General features: G+C 42.5%; 1 protein-coding gene across 1 annotated transcript in view; it reads right to left on the bottom strand.

Moving 5' to 3' along the window:
* LOC126187625 (tenascin-like) overlaps positions 1–21,813 on the bottom strand; it is a 194,520-nt gene that overhangs the window by 107,700 nt on the left and 65,007 nt on the right. The window lies entirely within an intron of this gene.

Raw genomic sequence — 21,813 nt, 5'->3', positions numbered from 1 at the left:
CATTTATTTTAAGAAAATCATTAAAGCCATTGTAATTAATAAATAGATTAAAGTTTTGCATGTGTAAAGAAAAAAAGATGTATTTTAACAGAAAAATATAATAGGTAACAGGATTAATATTTTGCCAGAAATTCTAATTTTTAATTTTTTATTGTTGTAACTCACAATTACACTACTGGCCATTAAAATGGCTATACCACGAAGATGACGTGTTACAGACGCGAAATTTAACCGACAGGAAGAAGATGTTGTGATATGCAAATGATTAGGTTTTCAGAGCATTCACACAAGGTTGGCACCGATGGTGACACCTACAACGTGCTGACTTGAGGACAGTTTCCAACAGATTTCTCATACAAAAACAGCAGTTGACCGGCGTTGCCTGGTGAAACGTTGTTGTGATGCCTCGTGTAAGGAGGAGAAACGCGTACCATCACGTTTCCGACTTTGATAAAGGTCGGATTGTAGCCTATCACGATTGCGGTTTATCGTATCGCGACGTTGCTGCTCGCGTTGGTCGAGATCCAATGACTGTTAGCAGAATATGGAATTGGTGGGTTCAGGAGGGTAATACGGAACGCCGTGCTGGATCCCAACGGCCCCGTATCACTAGCAGTCGAGATGTCAGGCATCTAATCTGCATGACTGTAACGGATCGTGCAGCCACGTCTCGATCCCTGAGTCAACAGATGGGGTCGTTCGCAAGACAACAACCATCTGCACGAACATTTCGACGACGTTTGCAGCAGCATTGACTATCAGCTCGTGGACCATGGCTCTCGTTACCCTTGACGCTGCATCACAGACAGGAGCGCGTGTGATGGTGTACTCAACGACGAACCTGGGTGCACGAATGGCAAAACGTCATTTTTTCGGATGAATCCAGGTTCTGTTTACAGCATCATGATGGTCGCATCTGTGTTTGGCGACATCGCGTGAACGCACATTGGTAGCCTATATTCGTCATCGCCATACTGGCGTATCACCCGGTGTGATGGTATAGGGTGCCATTGGTTACACGTCTCAGTCACCTCTTGTTCGCATTGACGCCACTTTGAACAGTGGACGTTACATTTCAGATGTGTTACGACCCGTGGCTCTACCCTTCATTCGATCCCTGCGAACCCTACATTTCAGCAGGATAATGCACGACCGCATGTTGCAGCTCCTGTACGGGCCTTTCTGGATACAGAAAATGTTCGACTGCTGCCCTGGCCAGCACATTCTCCAGATCTCTCACCAATTGAAAACTTCTGGTCAATGGTGGCCGAGCAAATGGCTCGTCACGACACGCCAGTCACTAATCTTGATGAACTATGGTATCGTGTTGAAGCTGCATGGGCAGCTGTACCTGTACACGCCATCCAAGCTCTGTTTGACTCAATGCCCAGGCGTATCAAGGCCGTTATTACGGCCAGAGGTGGTTGTTCTGGGTACTGATTTCTCAGGATTTATGCACCCAAATTGCGTGAAAATGTAATCGCATGTCAGTTCTAGTACAATATATTTGTCCAATGAATACCCGTTTATCATCTGCATTTCTTCCTGGTGTAGCAATTTTAATGGTCAGTAGTGTATTTTGCCAGAAATTCTAATTTTTAATTTTTTGTTGCTGTATCTCAAATTATAATCATGCAATGAATTTGAATATATTACTGTAGTGTCCTAAGAGGGTTTAAGAACGCTAACTGCAATAGTTAATTTAAGACACAAATTGCTTTATTAAACAGAGTTTCAATTTTGGACATCCAGAATTATGTTTTTTTTTCTGCATGCTACTCTAAAAAAAATCAGAATGTAATCGGAAGATCTCGTGTTTTCTACTTCCAATGAGACAGCAAAATGTTTGGAATAGCTCCCGAAAATTTCATAGAATTAGCGCATATATTTTGAGAAAGGGCTTCTAATAATGCAAAAAATATAAAACTGAGATAATGGGGTTCAAAGCTTACCTCAATTTCTTAAATGCTTAATACTGATACTCCTCATCCCTCAGGTTTCTCTTCTCACCCCTCAGGGTCTACCTGATCTGAATTTATAGGTAAGGCAGTGATCTGTCAGCCTTCTTGACCCTGCTGTCATCGATGATTCTGTTACAAACACACCTGGATCTATATCAACTTCCTTCAGCACTTCATTTCTGTCATTTTTTCCGTCAGTGAAACATAGAACTGAATCATAGACACTTATTTTGAGTACTTCATGTCTACAGAACGTCCTTTTTGAGCATCTAGTGCAAATTAAATTATTGAGGCTTTCATTTGTATTCTGTATCTTCCCATGAAGATACGACCTCAGTCAATCAAAAGTTGTTGTTGTTGTTGTGGTCTTCAGTCCTGAGACTGGTTTGATGCAGCTCTCCATGCTACTCTATCCTGTGCAAGCTTCTTCATCTCCCAGTATCTACTGCAACCTACATCCTGCTGAATCTGCTTAGTGTATTCATCTCTTGGTCTCCCTCTACGTTTTTTACCCTCCACACTGCCCTCCAATGCTAAATTTGTGATCCCTTGATGCCTCAAAACATGTCCTACCAACCGATCCCTTCTTCTAGTCAAGTTGTGCCACAAACTTCTCTTCTCCCCAATCCTATTCAATACCTCCTCATTAGTTACGTGATCTACCCACCTTATCTTCAGCATTCTTCTGTAACACCACATTTCGAAAGCTTCTATTCTCTTCTTGTCCAAACTAGTTATCGTCCATGTTTCACTTCCATACATGTCTACACTCCATACAAATACTTTCAGAAACGACTTCCTGACACTTAAATTTAAACTCGATGTTAACAAATTCCTCTTCTTGAGAAACGCTTTCCTTGCCATTGCCAGTCTACATTTTATATCCTCTCTACTTCGACCATCATCGGTTATTTCACTCCCTAAATAGCAAAACTCCTTTACTACTTTATGTGTCTCATTTCCTAATCTAATTCCCTCAGCATCACCCGACTTAATTTGACTACATTCCATTATCCTCGTTTTGCTTTTGTTGATGTTCATCTTATATCCTCCTTTCAAGACACTGTCCATTCCATTCAGCTGCTCTTCCAAGTCCTTTGCTGTCTCTGACAGAATTACAATGTCATCGGCGAACCTCAAAGTTTTTATTTCTTGTCCATGGATTTTAATACCTACTCCGAACTTTTCTTTTGTTTCCTTCACTGCTTGCTCAATATACAGATTGAATAACATCGGGGAGAGGCTACAACCCTGTCTTACTCCCTTCCCAACCACTGCTTCCCTTTCATGCCCCTCGACTCTTATAACTGCCATCTGGTTTCTGTACAAACTGTAAATAGCCTTTCGCTCCCTGTATTTTACCCCTGCCACCTTCAGAATTTGAAAGAGAGTATTCCAGTTAACATTGTCAAAAGCTTTCTCTAAGTCTACAAATGCTAGAAATGTAGGTTTGCCTTTTCTTAATCTTTCTTCTAAGATAAGTCGTAAGGTCAGTATTGCCTCACGTGTTTCAACATTTCTACGGAATCCAAACTGATCTTCCCCGAGGTCGGCTTCTACCAGTTTTTCCATTCGTCTGTAAAGAATTCGCGTTAGTATTTTGCAGCTGTGACTTATTAAACTGATAGTTCGGTAATTTTCACATCTGTCAACACCTGCTTTCTTTTGGATTGGAATTATTATATTCTTCTTGAAGTCTGAGGGTATTTCGCCTGTCTCATACATCGTGCTCACCAGATGGTAGAGTTTTTTCATGACTGGCTCTCCCGAGGCCATCAGTAGTTCAAATGGAGTGTTGTCTACTCCGGGGGCCTTGTTTCGGCTCAGGTCTTTCAGTGCTCTGTCAAACTCTTCACGCAGTATCTTATCTCCCATTTCGTCTTCATCTACATCCTCTTCCATTTCCATAATATTGTCCTCAAGTACATCGCCCTTGTATAAACCCTCTATATACTCCTTCCACCTTTCTGCCTTCCCTTCTTTGCTTAGAACTGGGTTGCCATCTGAGCTCTTGATATTCATACAAGTGGTTCTCTTCTCTCCAAAGGTCTCTTTAATTTTCCTGTAGGCAGTATCTATCTTACCCCTAGTGAGACAAGCCTCTACATCCTTACATTTGTCCTCTAGCCATCCCTGCTTAGCCATTTTGCACTTCCTGTCGATATCATTTTTGAGACGTTTGTATTCCTTTTTGCCTGCTTCATTTACTGCATTTTTATATTTTCTCCTTTCATCAATTAAATTCAATATTTCTTCTGTTACCCAAGGTTTTCTATTAGCCCTCGTCTTTTTACCTACTTGATCCTCTGCTGCCTTCACTACTTCATCCCTCAGAGCTACCCATTCTTCTTCTACTGTATTTCTTTCCCCCATTCCTGTCAATTGTTCCCTTATGCTCTCCCTGAAACTCTCTACAACCTCTGGTTCTTTCAGTTTATCCAGGTCCCATCTCCTTAAATTCCCACCTTTTTGCAGTTTCTTCAGTTTCAATCTGCAGTTCATAACCAATAGATTGTGGTCAGAATCCACATCTGCCCCAGGAAATGTCTTACAATTTAAAACCTGGTTCCTAAATCTCTGTCTTACCATTATATAATCTATCTGATACCTTTTAGTATCTCCAGGATTCTTCCAGGTATACAACCTTCTTTTATGATTCTTGAACCAAGTGTTGGCTATGATTAAGTTATGCTCTGTGCAAAATTCTACAAGGCGGCTTCCTCTTTCATTCCTTCCCCCCAATCCATATTCACCTACTATGTTTCCTTCTCTCCCTTTTCCTACTGACGAATTTCAGTCACCCATGACTATTAAATTTTCATCTCCCTTCACTACCTGAATAATTTCTTTTATCTCGTCATACATTTCATCTATTTCTTCATCATCTGCAGAGGTAGTCGGCATATAAACTTGTACTACTGTAGTAGGCATGGGCTTTGTGTCTATCTTGGCCACAATAATGCGTTCACTATGCTGTTTGTAGTAGATAACCCGCACTCCTATTTTTTTATTCATTATTAAACCTACTCCTGCATTACCCCTCTTTGATTTTGTATTTATAACCCTGTAATCACCTGACCAAAAGTCTTGTTCCTCCTGCCACCGAACTTCACTAATTCCCACTATATCTAACTTTAACCTATCCATTTCCCTTTTTAAATTTTCTAACCTACCTGCCCGATTAAGGGATCTGACATTCCACGCTCCGATCCGTAGAACGCCAGTTTTCTTTCTCCTGATAACGACGTGCTCCTGAGTAGTCCCCGCCCGGAGATCCGAATGGGGGACTATTTTACCTCCGGAATATTTTACCCAAGAGGACGCCATCATCATTTAATCATACAGTAGAGCTGCATGTCCTCGGGAAAAATTACGGCCGTAGTTTCCCCTTGCTTTCAGCCGTTCGCAGTACCAGCACAGCAAGGCCGTTTTGGTTAATGTTACAAGGCCAGATCAGTCAATCATCCAGACTGTTGCCCCTGCAACTACTGAAAAGGCTGCTGCCCCTCTTCAGGAACCACATGTTTGTCTGGCCTCTCAACAGATACCCCTCCGTTGCGGTTGCACCTACGGTACGGCCATCTGTATCGCTGAGGCACGCAAGCCTCCCCACCAACGGCAAGGTCCATGGTTCATGGGGGGCAATCAAAAGTATCGAAAGAAAATATCCTTTACACTCACAAAAATTGAACTGCAACAAGAAGTTACCCTAATGTCGGAAAAGGTGGGAGTGGCTGCCAGTGCAGATTTAAACTGTTTAATATTTTAAATTAACGCTGCTATCACACTAACGTTCACACAAACCATACATTAATCTCTGCAGATTACGAAAATAATAATTTTGAAAAATCGACTTTTTGTACCCAAATCCATTACACTCCTATGTAAGCGATTTACAGAAGTCACGAAAGTCGAGTATCTTACTGCTACACCACTCGCACGATTTGTGACATGCAGCGGAGCAGGGACTCGCCATACTCACACAAGAATCTTGTTTCTGTTTAGCTGTTACTCACGCCCCCGATCGTACGTAGCAACGCGATTTTGCAGAAGCTTTCAATAGTTAAACTGGAATTATGCTTTGCTGCTAAAATTTTGAGACTAAGTTCAAATGGCTCTGAGCACTATGGGACTTAACTTCTGAGGTCATCAGTCCCCTAGAAGTTAGAAGTACTTAAACCTAACTAACCTAAGGACATCACAGAGATCCATGCCCGAGGCAGGATTCGAACGTACTACCATAGCGGTCTCGTGGTTCCCTACTGTAGCGCCTGGAACCACTCGGTCACACCGGCCGGCTTTGAGACTAGGACTGAGGCGTCCACATGATCAAACTTTGGAGATACAGGTCTATTACAATGCTTCCCACAAATCCAGAATGTTTCACATGGGACGCTTACACTGTATATGGCGTTGAACGGTAAGCCATATACCCACAAGCTAACGCCGATTGCATAATGTCACAGGGTCGCGAGAAAGACAAGCCTCGGGATGGACGTCACAGCACATGACACTGAAGGTTTTACCAGTGCCAGCAGCCATCTCCGGCATGGAGCGAAGAACCATTTCAAAGGAAAAGTTTTGAACATGGCTGCTTGGTTCAATGACCGTTTATAAATTAAAATTGAAACAAATGAGCCCTCGGTCCCAACATTTTAGTCTTATTAACTTCTAAGACTGCCTTCATCAGAATTCAGACTTTTGAAGTAGTCTATAACGTAATTACAAATTTATGGGAAAAAATATTTTTATATAAAAAAGTGCAAGTACTGACTAACAATACAAGACAGAGACAGTACTTACATGTTAGGTATTAAATAAATAACAGTCCAGAAGGGCTTTAGTCACAAAAATTCGAAAAGAATGTGTGAAGGCGAGCCTCTAAGGGCTGCTCATACCTGTACAGCCACAGGTTGCAGCGGACTGAGGCGTTCGCGTTCTTTCACTTTGCTATTCACCGAGCTACTTCCACTCCACTTTCGAAAGAAAAGTTCAACGACGAAATCGATTTACTCAAAACGATAGAAGTTAATAACGAGTATAAACCTGGCATAGCAGGTGACATCCTCAGAATGAAAACTGTTAAAAGAGTTACTACCCTCGGTACCTCTATCGTTGAATCTAACCCAAAAACATATTTTTCTATTCTTTTCTTCGGGTCCATCTCCTATCAGAACCAACGTCTTCTTCGTAATAAATCCAACAGCAACGTTGCCTTTCCTACCAATAATGAAAAAAAACTTCATTCATAATTTAAAATCGATTCGTTCCCCTTTAGAAAGTTCTGGTGTCTATAAGATTTTCTGCGATACCTGCTCTTCTTACTACATACGACAAACAGGACGTGCCTTTACAACTAGACATAAAGAACACCTTTTAAGAAAAAATGGCACTAGCCCCCAAAATTCGTCTTTTGCCGACCATTTTCTGATTACAGGTCACGCGCCTAATGCTGTTTCCGATATCAACATCTTGCACACCGAGTAGAAAGGGCGTAGATTAGATATTCTTGAAGAATTAGAGATTTTTAAACATATTTCTCGAAATGATAGACTCATTCTCAATGAGCAGATACAGTTGCGTCACAAAAATTTCTTCAACGGGACAAATCCGTTACTTGACATTTAATTTCGGGTCTCCTCGTGCAGTTCACCGAAATGTTTTTTTTTCATCTAAGTTATCTCATAATTTTTCATTTATTAAAAGGTTTATTGGCCGTGTTTTATGTTATATCGTTTTCTACAGGCTGTGTCATTCAGCCCTTTCTGTATTTTCTATAATGACGTTTTTATGCTTAAAACTGTACTTCTAAGATCTGATGTACATAAAATGTTACTTTATCTGTCACTGTTAAAAAAAAGGCTTTTACGTTATATACTGAACAATATTTATTATAATTTTCGCCTGTCTACATTTAAATGTTAAGTAGCCAAGTTGTACCTGCGGCTACTAGATGGCGCTCTGTTCAACTGCCGCACTTGTTAACGCGGGCGCCTCAGTCCGTGGCAACCTGTGGCTGTACAGGTATGAGCAGCCCTTAGAGGCTCGCCTTCACACATTCCTTTTAAGTATTTTGTGATTAAAGCCCTTCTGGCTTGTTATTTATGTTATACTTGACATGTAAGTACTGTCTCTGTCTTGTATTGTTAGTCAGTACTTACACTTTTTTATATAAAAATTTTTTCCCATAAATTTCTAATTATGTTATAGACCACTTCAAATGTCTAAATTCTGATGAAGACACTCTTAGAAGTATTGAGAACTGATGAATAAGACTAAAAAATTGTGACCGCGGGCTCATTTGTTTCAATTTTAAATTTTTAGTTCAAACAAGTTTAATAATTCTTATCTGCGTGGTCAAATGCGTGCAAGCTCTCGACAGCAAACAACAAAATTAAGATCGTTAGTGAGGACCTTTTCAATGACGTATTGATCTCCCGTAGGCCCTGCACAAAGCCAAATGTTCGCGAAGTATTGCTGACAAAGCGGCTGGTATGACGTCAGTATTTCGTTAGAGGGCACTTATTTGTCGTGAACCACGACAATGGCCCGTTACTCACACAGAGTGAAGAGTGGCGGGTGGCGTATCGGTTTCAGAGAGAATAACAATATATGTATTCGCGTCACTTGGGACGTTAGACTGATATCAATGCCATCTGCTCACAGAGCAGTGTATAGACTATCGTATCATGTATAATACCTCGTAATACTGTCACGTACACATTGGTGGTGCATGCGCTTGCTTTTTCCTCCATGAAACAACCGTATTCTCTTTCGCTGGTTGTTACGTCTCTTAACAAAAGATTGCAGTATTATTTTCACATGCACTATATAATCAAAACTATTCGTCATCTCTGTATAATGTGAAACTGATCACTTGATGTCACGAGAGGAGGACCCTCCAGTGTAAAAGGAGGCAGGGAGAGTTGTGTTGTCAGTAGGGAAGCAGTAACAGTAGAATGGGTCGTCCAGGACAGCGCAGTGGCTTCGAGCGTGACCCAGCCATTGTGTGTCTCTCGAATATCAAATGCAGCGGGAGTATTTCAACGCTCCTACAGATTCTCAAGCCAACTGTTGATGATGTAATTGTGAGGTGGTGGATTTAAGATATGGGGGTGTTTATCGGGGTTAGGGTGTAGTGCCAACATTGCCCTTAAGAAAACGCTAAATGTGGGAAGGATGTAAACGTCTTTACAGAATTGTGTACTGCGTGCAGTTGAGGAACAGTTCAGAGACTATTATTGTTTGAATGAACATGATAATACACCTGGTGATAAACCAGCATCGATGAGGTAATAGTTTTTCGAGAATAACATTTCTGAAATGCATTGGTCTGTTCGGAGACCTCTGGGACGAGTTAGAACTTTGACTAAGATCCATAGCCCAGCGTCTAACGTCACTACCTTTGACAACAGGAAGAATTCCTCGACAGACACTCAGAGAATTCAGTGTCCACAGCAGATCTCAAGCCGTCAAGGGTGGACCACATCGTACTACCGCCCAGTAATAGGTATCTGGATAATTTTAGTTAGATAATGTACTTATGAAGCATTTTGATTTGATGGAAAAAGGTCTGTTTAACAATTCATATTACAGTAATTGCACATCACACTACTGTTCTGAGAGTTAACGGACTCCAATAAAAGCTGTAATGAAAGTTGAGCATAATCGGGTATGCGGGTGAAACTGTGGACTCTCATATTTCTCTTTACCTGTTGGTCACATTGTTTTTTGGCAGTTAGACCATGAAGACAGCTGTCAAGTTCAGTGTCGCCATGAGGCTTGGTAGTCCCAGACGCGTTATTGTTGAGTAAAATAATCTGTTAGATTCTTGTGGTTGTGATATTTAGTGTTCACTAAGGAAGTTACACTGTCGTACTACAAGTTGAAACTGTAATACAATTAATACTTTTGACAGGTTGTATGGACATATGTCATTTTAAACGATTCTTCGCCTTTTTTTATGCGAAAGAAATTTGACAGATACGGTAAAAAAAAAATAGGGCAGAAGCAATGGGGTAGTAACGGAAGTACCTGATATTACCCCACGATCTTCGTTACATTTAACCTATACGTGTGATGTAAGAAGCATATTGCAAATTTGTCATATAAAGACATGGTTCGGGACCTTGGCTGCTATACGAAATAAATTCTTGGTAGTGTACAGCAACCAGCCACAAATTGGTTTCAGGTTATTTTATTCAAAAAGTACCGTTACCGATTTCCAATTTGTTACAATTCGTCATAAGACGGTTTTTTCATGCTTTCATCAACACAGATTATGCATTGGGTTCCTGTGATGTGCCCTAGGGTAAACAATAGTTTACAAATTACGAACTTATAACCAATATGGTTACGCTACATATTTGTGTTCTAATGCAACATATGTGAGGCGTCCATTTGCCCCATTTGTATTAGCAGTTTTCCTGCAAAGAAATATATTCTCAAGGATTTTTGAATGCTCATAGTCGTAAACGCTGCACTGCATTGTAAAACACTTTCGTTCGGTCACAGAACGAATTTTCGATGTGCACCACGTCTTGATTTATAGCATACCAGAAAAAATACACTGCTTGCAAAGTACATGATTATCAAACGTGCTATAGTGCAATGATACAAAGATAAGGCATTTTTTTCGAGTGGAAGGAAACATAACTTACTGTTATATCAGGTTAAAATAATGTTTTACATTAAATCTAGGGCATTAAATGCAGACATAATCAATAAATACGTGGGATTTAGGAATTACAGCACTACAAATTTGTTTTATACGACGATAGATGTACATGTGTGAGCAAGAACTGCGTAAATTATTATGTGCTGTTTGAAAATCGATAATGATAATACAATAAAATTTATTGGTATTTATTGCCATAAATAATACTGACTATTGTAGATATGTACAATATTATAAGATTTGTTACTTGATCTGCAGATAGGTGTACAAATATTATTTATGTTAGAGCACTGAAAACACTTCCAGTCTGCTCACTAAGGGCATTGTCAGGGGAAGTGTTTTTGTATGTATATTTTTCTGTTTTTCTTTAATATATTTATAGTGGCTCCTTTCTCTGCTAAATGCAATATTTTCACATTGCTTTCATTGTTTGTCACTGGATGGTTTTCTTTTACAATGTGGGCTCCAAATATAGGTTTATTCCGAACGAAAGTGGTTCACAATGCAGTGCAATGTTTGCGAAGATTTGAAACAAGTAACTGTTCTTTCTGAATAAAATAACGTGAAACCAGTTTGTGGCTTGTTGCGGTACACCACTAATAATTTATTGAAGAAACATATGCTTCAAATGGTACGCTTGTTGTGTGGACATGTTTTAATAACTGCAGTTTAATAATTACATATAAGATTTACAATTTTTTTGCCAGTTTTAGATTATTTTTGTCATTAATAATATGATTAATTATCCCTTATTGAATAGGTATATTTTTACTTGAGATGGGTCCGTTAAGCACTTTATACGGTCAGGAAATTAAGACATGGCTTAACAGCCATCAGGGAAGAGCAGCAACCCATTGCCTAATAGCTCAGTCGTTCAGAATTGCATGTGCTAGAATAGCAACAATGCAAAATGACCTATCAAGGTTTAAAAAGACGGGTATTTTCCCACTTAACGTAAATTCATTTGGAGAAGAGGAATTTGTACCATCAGACACAACATGGAGAATAATGCCAAATTTCCAGAACACAACAGAATTAGTTGCTTGTCCTTCTCTACATCCCTAGTTCGTTGACTGGTATACAAACGCTGTCTTCATCCACTGTATTAACGGTGAATGTAAGTCAGTTACTCGTTACAAGAAACCATCATCAACCAGGTGAAGAGGAAAATGCGCCGTGATCACGGAGTCTTCCTACAAAAATGAAGTCAGTACAACAAAAGAATGTTCCAGGCAGGTTAAAGAAATGTTGAAGGACTCCAGGTCTAAATCTTAAAAAAACAACAGGAAAGTCTGAATACGCGTGAGGCAAACATCTCTTCTGAAGTTGAGAATGAAACGCCTTGTGCACTTTACAAAGAGACCTACTCGTCAACAAGAAAATCAGATAATTTGGTAAAGTATTGAAAGTGTGAGAAGTGGGTCCTTGTGGACTGAAGATGACTTACTTGAACGTCGGTGTGTCCCTTGCCTCAGGCGGAAAAATATAACATCTCCCGTTTTTGCCCCACAGAGTACCTGATTTTACCTCAAGGTATGGTGTATAATTGTGTATTGCATAGTGTTATGTTAAGTATAATGTAAACCATCCAAAAAAGCCCTCGTAATTGATATGTTATTCATGCTTTGTTCATCTTTCACTTCAGTAAATTTGAAGCCCCAACAACGAAATCATCATTAACTAGCTTTCTCCTGAGCTACCCTATTATATCCCAACTTCCCTGCTTCAATGGAAATCAGAGTATATGTGTATCATCCTCTTCATAGTGCAAAGACTGCAACAGCCAGCTGCAGTGCTGGCCTCGAGCAACAATATTTGGTCAGTCGATGATCTATCGTTAGCTTGTAAGGTTTCAGAGTGAGTCTGTGTAGAATGTGCTGAGCAGATGCTATAGATGCTGTTGATACACCAGCCTGAAGTGCTAAATGCCGTAACGATTTTCCAACACCGCTCGTAACTCATCAGGGATACCCTACCTACCACGCCGTCCCAGCTTCAGCTTAAGGCTTATAAAATATGTAGGGCTGTTTCCTCGAGTTCACGATCGGGCGAATAGGAGAGCTTTCTTTATGTTTCTTTGGCTGTGCACGTAGTTTTGGTGCTGAGGGATTCATTGTTATACAGCTGCGCCCTTCGTACGTGTTCAGTAAAAAGTTAATTATTTAGAAGTACATGAACGACTTGTATTTGATAAATCACGAGAAAGTCTTAACTTGATCAAATAAAAAGTAATTCACTCGAAGTTTGATTTTCTTGCCAACACACGAGGAACTCATAAAATAATTTAAAGTCCAGGTGTCCTGTAATCCTGTTGTCACGTATGCATTATCGATCAGTATAATTTTTGGGACTCATTTCTCGATACCTGTGGCGGATTTCTTTTGCATAAAATAAGGGAAAAAGAGTGGTTTACTTATCGTGATCTCCTTCTGAGATCAGCGCGTAGAATATTTTTATGCTTTTATCTCTATTTCAGATTTGCTCTGAACAAACAGTAAAAGTAGTACCCAGCCTAAGAGATCATGTGAAGCAGATATGTATCAAAATGGCATTGGAGATGTATCACCGAGCAAACAGGCAGGTACAACCAAGCTTTTTCATGATATTTTTTTCAGTTACGAGACCCGAGAAGTGGAGGTCTCCTGAGAAAGAGAATCATGTAAGTCATTTCTGAAAAATTTTCGATTAAAGCAGTGAGTCACCACAGATAAGGCCGTCAGCTGGATAAGTGTTTAACATATCTAAGGTTTTTTAAACTGTAGCGCTTCAGGCTTCCTTGTAAGTGATTCACGAACAATGTTTACATGAATATGGTGTTCTTGTATACTATTGTGTGAATAAATGTTGCGAAAATAAACAGCTTCGTTCAAATAAGGAATCCAGTATTAGTATTTATGACAATGAGAAGAAATCTTTACTCATTTTTCACAATGTGCGAATGTTTTTAAGGCAGCTCAGAATCTGCGATGAACATTCTTCAGCAATTGTGTTTAATTCGTGTGTAGAGTCTTTTTCTTATTCTTTTATGAAGAGAAAGAAAAAATTACTAAAAATACATGAGCTTTAAAAATACCTCGAATGAGGTTTTACAGTTTGTTAATTAATGAAGCGAGTAGCGAGTGCAGAGCAAGTGCAGACTACACAAAAGCGTTACTAGAGTACTACCAGTTTACACCGTCCAGTGGGTGAAGCATTCAGTGCAGCATTTGTATTTATATCTTGGTTGCATTGATGTAATGTGAGTAATCTGCTATCAGTGTTATCTAATACTCTGTCAGTAACATAAAAGTGTACTTTGACGCAATGATGCATACGAAAATGTAAATTATTGTAATGTGAGGCGCTGAGGGATGGATAATGACCTGTGGACGATACCTCGATGCTAATAAAATTTCTGAACTGCAATAGATAGTACACATTTCCTTACTTGACATTTTTTGTATGTATCAAGGAGAACATGTGAGAAAAACAGTATGAACGCCATCTGAAACCAGGACCTCCTCTATGGCCAACGCTGGGTGTAGCTGGAGCCCCAGAAACTGACGGCATGACTAGGTAGACGACCTAAGCGAGAAGGAACGACGTTTATAATAAGGATATGAAGAGCGCTAGGCTGCACACAAGAAGTACCTGATCGGGATAAGTGAAAGTTAAACTGCTAAAAGGGGAAAAAGCTAACTAGCATGGAGAAGAAATATAAATTGTCCGAGCATGCGAGTGTAACAGTTAATGGAACGTAACAGCTAATAGAACGTAACAGCTAACAGAATGTAACAGATAACAGAATGAAACGAAAATAACTGAAATAGTAATGTAAATATTCCACAAGACCTCCAGTCCTACATCTCGTTCCTCGAAATGTTAGGAATAGCTCTCCATTCGTGTAGCCATAGCGTTCTTAGTTACTTTACCATTATTACGGGTATTTAAATTCCGTCTGTGCAGCTGCCATAAAATGCGCACTTGTATCACTATAATCGATTCGTTTTATTTATATAAAACATCGCGAGTGGTCTACAGTGAAACATAGAATTTTGGTTTGCTTTCTACATCTCTAGCAGACGCTACTTCCTTATGTGAGCGGAAATCAAACTAGAAATGCCGTAAATAAAAAATCGCACCTCAGTATCTCCTATAATAACTATTTTTGGAACCAGGAAGCAAACCAAAATTGTACATATGTTTCTTTTCAGACAAGTGATCGTGTTTTAGATCAATATAACGAAGCATGTGGTTATATAAATTCGCATTTTCTGGTAACTGCATGGCTGGTATTTCAAATACCTTTATTAAAAATAATAGTATTATCTGTAATTATTCCATACCGCTTCTAACTGTCAAGTTTTGATGTATTTTCAGCGCTGTCGTTCCATAGAATCGGCGAGGAGAGGAATACGCTGGAAACATTGACAAGATGTAGGGACAGGAAAATAGGACGTATGTTAAGAAATCAAGGAATAGTTTCACTAGTACTTGAGGGAGCTGTAACGAGTAAAACATCTGTTGGATGACACGATTGAAACATAGCCAAAAATAACTAATGATGTTGGGTTAAGATCTGTTCTACGAAGAAGAGGTGACACAGGAGATGAATTGATGGCGGACCCTATTGAGCCAGAAAACAAGATCTCGGCGTTATGGCTAGATCGAGTGTAGGATTATAAACATTTACGATGGCAGATATTGCCATATTGCCATACTGCTCTCTTCGGAGATACTGTACCTAATGCTTGTCCTCAGCCTTACATTTCTGATGAAGGTACGATTTGTATAACACCACTTATTCCTCCCAGATTTTCGTCCACTTAAAGAAGCGTCCTGTTTACCGTCAAAGGACGCGTGCTGAACGTTCAAAGTGAAGAACATAAAACGCTGGAAGTGAACCATCTTTGAAAGTAACTTACAGGTTATGCATACACACGAGAGTTTGAAAAACAAAGTAGCATTTATACCAACAATAAAATACTTTATTTATAATAAACAAAGTATTTCGAGGTTTAAATTCTCATCTCTGGATAGTTTTGGTTTTACATACAGCTAATTACAGCACGTAAATTAATGTCTACCTCAGTGATATAATAGTACGCAGGCATTCCGAAGGTCCCACAAATAGTATGTAAAACGAGATCTAGCTGAAAATGAGGATCCCACCACTGAACATACAGTACAGAATTAACGAAATCATGTGTGACTGGCTACAGGGGTCTATTTGTTTTTCATAGTCTCATCTCCGTTTTACGTACACGATCCGGAAAAAAAATAATGTATGGAAGCTGTGTCGTGAATACTGAAGTTTTATATGATCCGTGAAATTATGGGTGCAACGACACACAAAGGAAGTGCAGTATTTAGGCAATAAAAATATTGCTCTCCCTAGCAAATGACGTTTGTGGTGTCACAACATCTGCTCCATTCACCGCCACCGCCTACCATAATGGGTATAATTTCCTTCTAGTTTTTATTATGTATCGTGTATTTTGTGTGTTACTACTATTATCGGACATCCCTCTAACCCCATTTGTATTTATATTTCAGTATAAACGGTCTGAAGATGATCACATTCTGACGGAAGCCAGTAGCCATTCAAAAGAAATATTTCATTGCGGTCAAGATTGTTTTTAACTTATTTTTAAAGAATCGTATTAAGTTCCATAAAACAAAAATCTGGATTTAAAGGTGTAGCCACGAATGACAGAGTGAAATAGTCTAGGTAAAATAATTGTGGCTATGAAACAGAGGATTGTAAGTGAATTTGTCTGACAACTGACTCGATAGACAATGGCAGACGCTTTTATAGAAGTACAACTGTGAAGAAAAGAAAGATGACTGAACTCTAGTACTTAGTCGACGACTAACTGAATGGAAACGGTGCACAATTCCGGGTAGACAAGGGCGGACCAGGAAACTTCCAGCATCCTTTTCGAATAAGCTGCACTGGCATTCGCCTTGATGTGTTTAGAGGAGTAGCGGTAAACGTAAAGTGAATGGTCGAGTATGAGGATTTGTGCCCCACACACCCCTAATGCCCCCCCCCCCCCCAGGGGGTCCACAACTCTTTTGTGGATACGTGCGTAGCGAGCACGGGACCCCGAGCTAATGTGGCCTTCCTTCCTTTCCGGGCTGCATACCTTCCCTTTCCGCATCCTTCCCCATCCCCCATCTTCGCCCCTCCTCCCCTCACCTCTGGCTCTTTCCTTCCCTTTCTCCCCATCTGGGAGTATGGTTTGTGCCTACGTCCGGAGACGGACGCTCGAAAATGTAACGCATTCTTCGCCTTCTTTGCTTGTATGTCTTCTTCCTTCCTTTGTCCTTCTCTTTTCCTTACCTCTTCTCTTTACCCTTTTCTCCGCTGCGGCGTTTGAAACCTCTCTTCTTCCCTTTCCTTTCTCTTTCTTCCTCCCTGTGCGTGTCTGAAGGCCGACCCACGCATTTTTGTGCGTAGCCGGTGACGGGGTAACGCGTAATTCCCCGCCCTGGGTAGACAGGTAGGACACGTACGTACCCCCTGGTAACGGCCAGGCCCAGGGAGGGGTGATTACCCGAGCTGATACCTTCCGAAAGTGCCGATTGGTCCCTCCGTCCGTTTGTCGGGAGGTGTGACCTGAAGTGTGAACAATCACCTAAGGCGGAAGTGCCCTCAGAGAGGGCCCCCACAAGGGAGGAGCGCGCCATCGGAGACGCCGGTAATCATGGGGGATTCTTCTGCAATGGTTTCCTCACCTTCCACTATGTCTGCTCACAAGCGTAAGTTGACTGAGTCTCAGCCACAGACGGTTCTTCCATCGTTGCCACAGTTCCTTGTTGTTTCTCGGTCTGACGAAGGTCACGACTTCTCCACGGTCAACCCTTTCATTATTCAGAAAGGTGTCGACGCAATTGCAGGTCCTGTAAAGTCTTGTTCCAGATTACGGAATGGCACCTTGTTGTTAGAAACAGTCAGTGCCCTCCAGGCACAAAAATTGCTGCGTACTTCACTGCTCCACACCTTCCCTGTCCGGGTTGAAGCGCACCGCACTTTAAATTCCTCGCGTGGAGTCGTTTATACACGCTCCCTCGATGGATTGTCTGACGAAGAAATTCAGCACTACCTGTCTGACCAAGGCATAACGGCTGTTCATAGAGTTATGAAAAGGGTTGACACAAACCTCATTCCAACCCGCACTGTCTTCTTGACATTTGACAAAGTTCAACTCCCATCCAAAATCAAAGCAGGCTATGAGATAATTTCCGTTCGCCCTTATGTCCCAAACCCTACGCGTTGTTATCGGTGTCAGCGGTTCAATCACACCAGCCAGTCCTGTTCCAATCCAGCCAAATGTGTTGTGTGGCAAGGATGCCCATGAGGGTGCTTGTCCACCTCCATCCCCTCGCTGCATCAACTGTATGGGTGACCACGCTGCTTCCTCTCGAGATTGCCCCATTTTTAAGGACGAAAAGCTCATCCAGGAAATCAAAGTGAAGGAAAAGGTGTCGACCTTTGCTGCTCGAAAATTATTCGCCAGTCGACAGCCCACCGTGCCTCAGACAGGAAATACAGCACTGTCCTTGCTTCTCCTCGGCCAACAAAGGAGGCGGCCATGCAGACTTGCGACCTCACCTTTAGTGCCACAGTCGTCAGATCGGCCAGCGCAAAGATCGCCCATTCAACCTCACCACTTTCGCCTGCCCACTCTATGGCTCACCCTTCATCGGGTTCTGCTAAATCTCGAGCCCAAAAGTCAGACACCAAGACTTCGAAAAAAGAGCATACTCGTGAAGATTTTTTACGTACCCCAACTTCACAACCATCGATTCCTCCTTCATCTAAACATCATAATTCCAAGAAGGCTACAAAGAAACATAGTTCATCTCCTTCTCCGCCAAGGCGTGTCCCATCTACAGCACCACCTGGCGGAAATCGCCCTCGGCCGTCTTCTGTGTCGCCTAGGCGCACTGCTGGCGGCCGATCAACCGGCCGATCGCTGGTGGCAGGAGCTGCTCCTGAACAACCTATGGATCAGGATCTTCTGCCTTCGGCTGAATGCCATTCCATGCTGTCGGTCGCAAGCTCTGAGCAGTCGTCGAGTTGACAGCAACCTTGGTCACATTCCTCCATTTTCTGTTCACCCTATGTCCATTATCCACTGGAATATCCGCGTCATTCGAGCCAATCGGGATGAATTGTCGATCCTCTTACGATCCTACTCGCCAGTCATCTTCTGTCTTCAGGAAACAAAGCTGCGTCCCCAAGATCGCTTTGTTCTCCCTCATTTTCAGTCCATCCGATATGATCTCCCCTCTGTTGAAGGCACTCCAGCCCATGGAGGCCTCATGATTCTTCTCCATGATACCCTCCATTATCACCCAATTCACTTAAACACTTCCTTCCAAGCTGTCGCCGTCTGTCTTTCCCTTTCTGGACACACGTTCTCTCTTTGTACTGTATACATTCCATCGTCCACACCAATGGCACGAGTTGATCTCCTTCATCTTCTTGGTCAGCTTCCACCCCCCTATTTGCTGGTTGGGGACTTCAAAGCCCACCACCCGCTTTGGGGTTCTCCACATCCTTGTCCACGTAGCTCAGTATTGTTAGACATCTTCCACCAAGTGGACCTAGTTTGCCTCAACACTGGGGTCCCTACATTTTTGTCTGCCTCCACGACAAATTTATCTCATTTGGACCTTGCGGTCGGTACTGTTCCGCTAGCTAGGCGCTTCGAATGGTTCGCCCTTGATGATACACACTCGAGTGACCACTTTCCATGTGTCCTCAGACTGCACCCTCAACTGCCATATATGCGCCCGAGACGCTGGAAGTTTGCCCAGGCCGACTGGACACTTTTTTCGTCTCTAGCGTCATTCGATGGCCGTCACTTTCCCAGCGTCGACGATGAGGTCACACACATTACCGACGTTATTCTTACAGCTGCGGAACGTTCAATACCACGCACCTCCGAATTGCCCCGGCGCCCCCCAATTCCTTGGTGGAACGAGGCATGCCGTGACGCAATACGTGAGCGGCGACGTGCTCTCCGCATTTTCCGCCACCATCCTACTTTGGCCAACTGTATCCGCTATAAGCAGTTCCGAGCGCGATGCCGTCGTGTCATCCGCGATAGCAAGAAGGCAAGCTGGAAATTCTTTATTAGCTCATTTAACACCTTCACTCCCTCCTCGGAAGTTTGGAGTCGGCTTCGACGGTTCTCAGGCGCGCCTAGTTTCTCCCTGGTCTCTGGGCTCACTGTCGCGCATGATACATTAGTGGACCCCGTCGCAATTTCTAACTCATTGGGTCAGCACTTTGCTGAGATTTCGAGCTCTTCAAATTACCCGCCAGCGTTTCTCCCGAAGAAACGTGCAGCGGAAGTGCGACCTCTTGCTTTCTCCTCTCAAAATCGCGAAAGCTACAATACTGTTTTCTCCATGCGGGAACTCCAACATGCACTCTCTTCTTCTCGCTCCTCCGCCCCAGGACCGGATGGTATCCACATCCAAATGTTGCTGCAATTATCAACCCATAGTCTGCGTTACCTCCTTCGCCTTTATAATCGAATTTGGACCGACAGTACTTTTCCCAGACGATGGCGGGAAGCTATCGTCGTCCCTGTTCCGAAACCTGGAAAGGACAAACATCTCCCCTCTAGCTATCGCCCCATTTCTCTCACGAGTAGTGTCTGTAAGGTTTTGGAGCGTATGGTGAATTACCGTTTAGCTTGGTGGCTGGAATCCCGCAGTCTTTTAACACCTGCCCAATGCGGATTCCGAAAGCATCGTTCTGCAGTTGACCATCTTGTTGCTCTCTCCACTTATATCATGAATAACTTTCTCCGGAAACGCCAAACAGTAGCAATATTTTTTGATCTGGAGAGAGCATACGATACCTGTTGGAGGACAGGTATCCTCCGCATACTGTTCTCTTGGGGCTTTCGAGGTCGGCTGCCCCTTTTTCTTCGCGAAATTATGGCAGAGCGCACATTTAGGGTGCGGGTGAACACTACTCTCTCCCGTACTTTCTCCCAAGAAAACGGGGTACCCCAGGGCTCCGTGCTGAGTGTTGTACTGTTTGCCATTGCCATCAATCCAATTATGGATTGTCTCCTTCCTGATGTCTCGGGCTCCCTCTTTGTGGACGATTTTGCGATCTACTACAGCTCTCAACGGACCAGCCTTCTTGAACGACGTCTTCAAGGTTGTCTCGATCGCCTCCACTCTTGGAGCATCGACACCGGCTTCCGTTTTTCTCCCAGTAAGACCGTTTGTGTTAATTTTTGGCGACGTAAGGAGTTTCTTCCGCCCTCCTTACATCTAGGTCCTGTCAACCTTCCGTTTTCAAACGTCGCTAAATTCTTGGGTCTTATGTTTGACCGAAAACTGTGCTGGTCCTCCCACGTTTCCTATGTTTCGGCTCGCTGTCTGCGATCCCTCAACACCCTCCGTGTCCTGAATGGTACCTCCTGGGGAGCGGACCGAGTGGTCCTTCTCCGCCTCTATCGCGCCTTAGTGCGCTCGAAATTGGACTATGGAAGCATAGTCTGCTCCTCTGCTCGGCCGTCTATTCTTCGGCGTCTCGACTCTATCCACCACCGTGGATTACGTTTAGTGTCTGGGGCTTTTTACACCAGCCCTGTGGAAAGCCTTTATGCTGAGACTGCTGAACCTCCGCTGTCCAATCGGCGAGCAGTCCTTCTAAGTCGTTATGCAAGCCATCTGTCTTCCATGCCTGCTAATCCAGCCCATGACATTTTTTTCGACGCTTCCTTTGATGTAGGGTATGCAGGCCGTCCCTCCTCCCTACTACCACCGGGAGTCCGCTTTCGTCAACTGCTCCATTCTCTTTCCTTCCGCTTTCCTAAAACCTTCTTGACAACTTGGGGTACAGCACCGCCTTGGCTCCGTCCCCGGATCTGCCTGCTCCGAGACCTTTGTCGATTTCCCAAGGATGGTACCCCTTCACTTGTTTATCGTCGGGCATTTGCTGCTCTATGTGCACAAATGACGGACGCCACATTCATTTACACCGACGGCTCGAAAACATCGTTAGGTGTAGGGAGTGCCTATATTGTTGGTGACACCCCAAATCACTTTCGGCTTCCCGACCAGTGTTCGGTTTATACTGCGGAGCTTTACGCTGTTCTCCAGGCTGTCCACTACATCCGCCGCCATCGGCGGATACAGTACGTTATCTGCTCAGAT

This window comes from Schistocerca cancellata, chromosome 1 (genome assembly GCF_023864275.1).
Source record: "Schistocerca cancellata isolate TAMUIC-IGC-003103 chromosome 1, iqSchCanc2.1, whole genome shotgun sequence".
NCBI classification, from domain to species: domain Eukaryota; kingdom Metazoa; phylum Arthropoda; class Insecta; order Orthoptera; family Acrididae; genus Schistocerca; species Schistocerca cancellata.
Note: the sequence above shows the minus strand (reverse complement) of the source record. Positions and strands in the feature narration are given on the sequence as shown.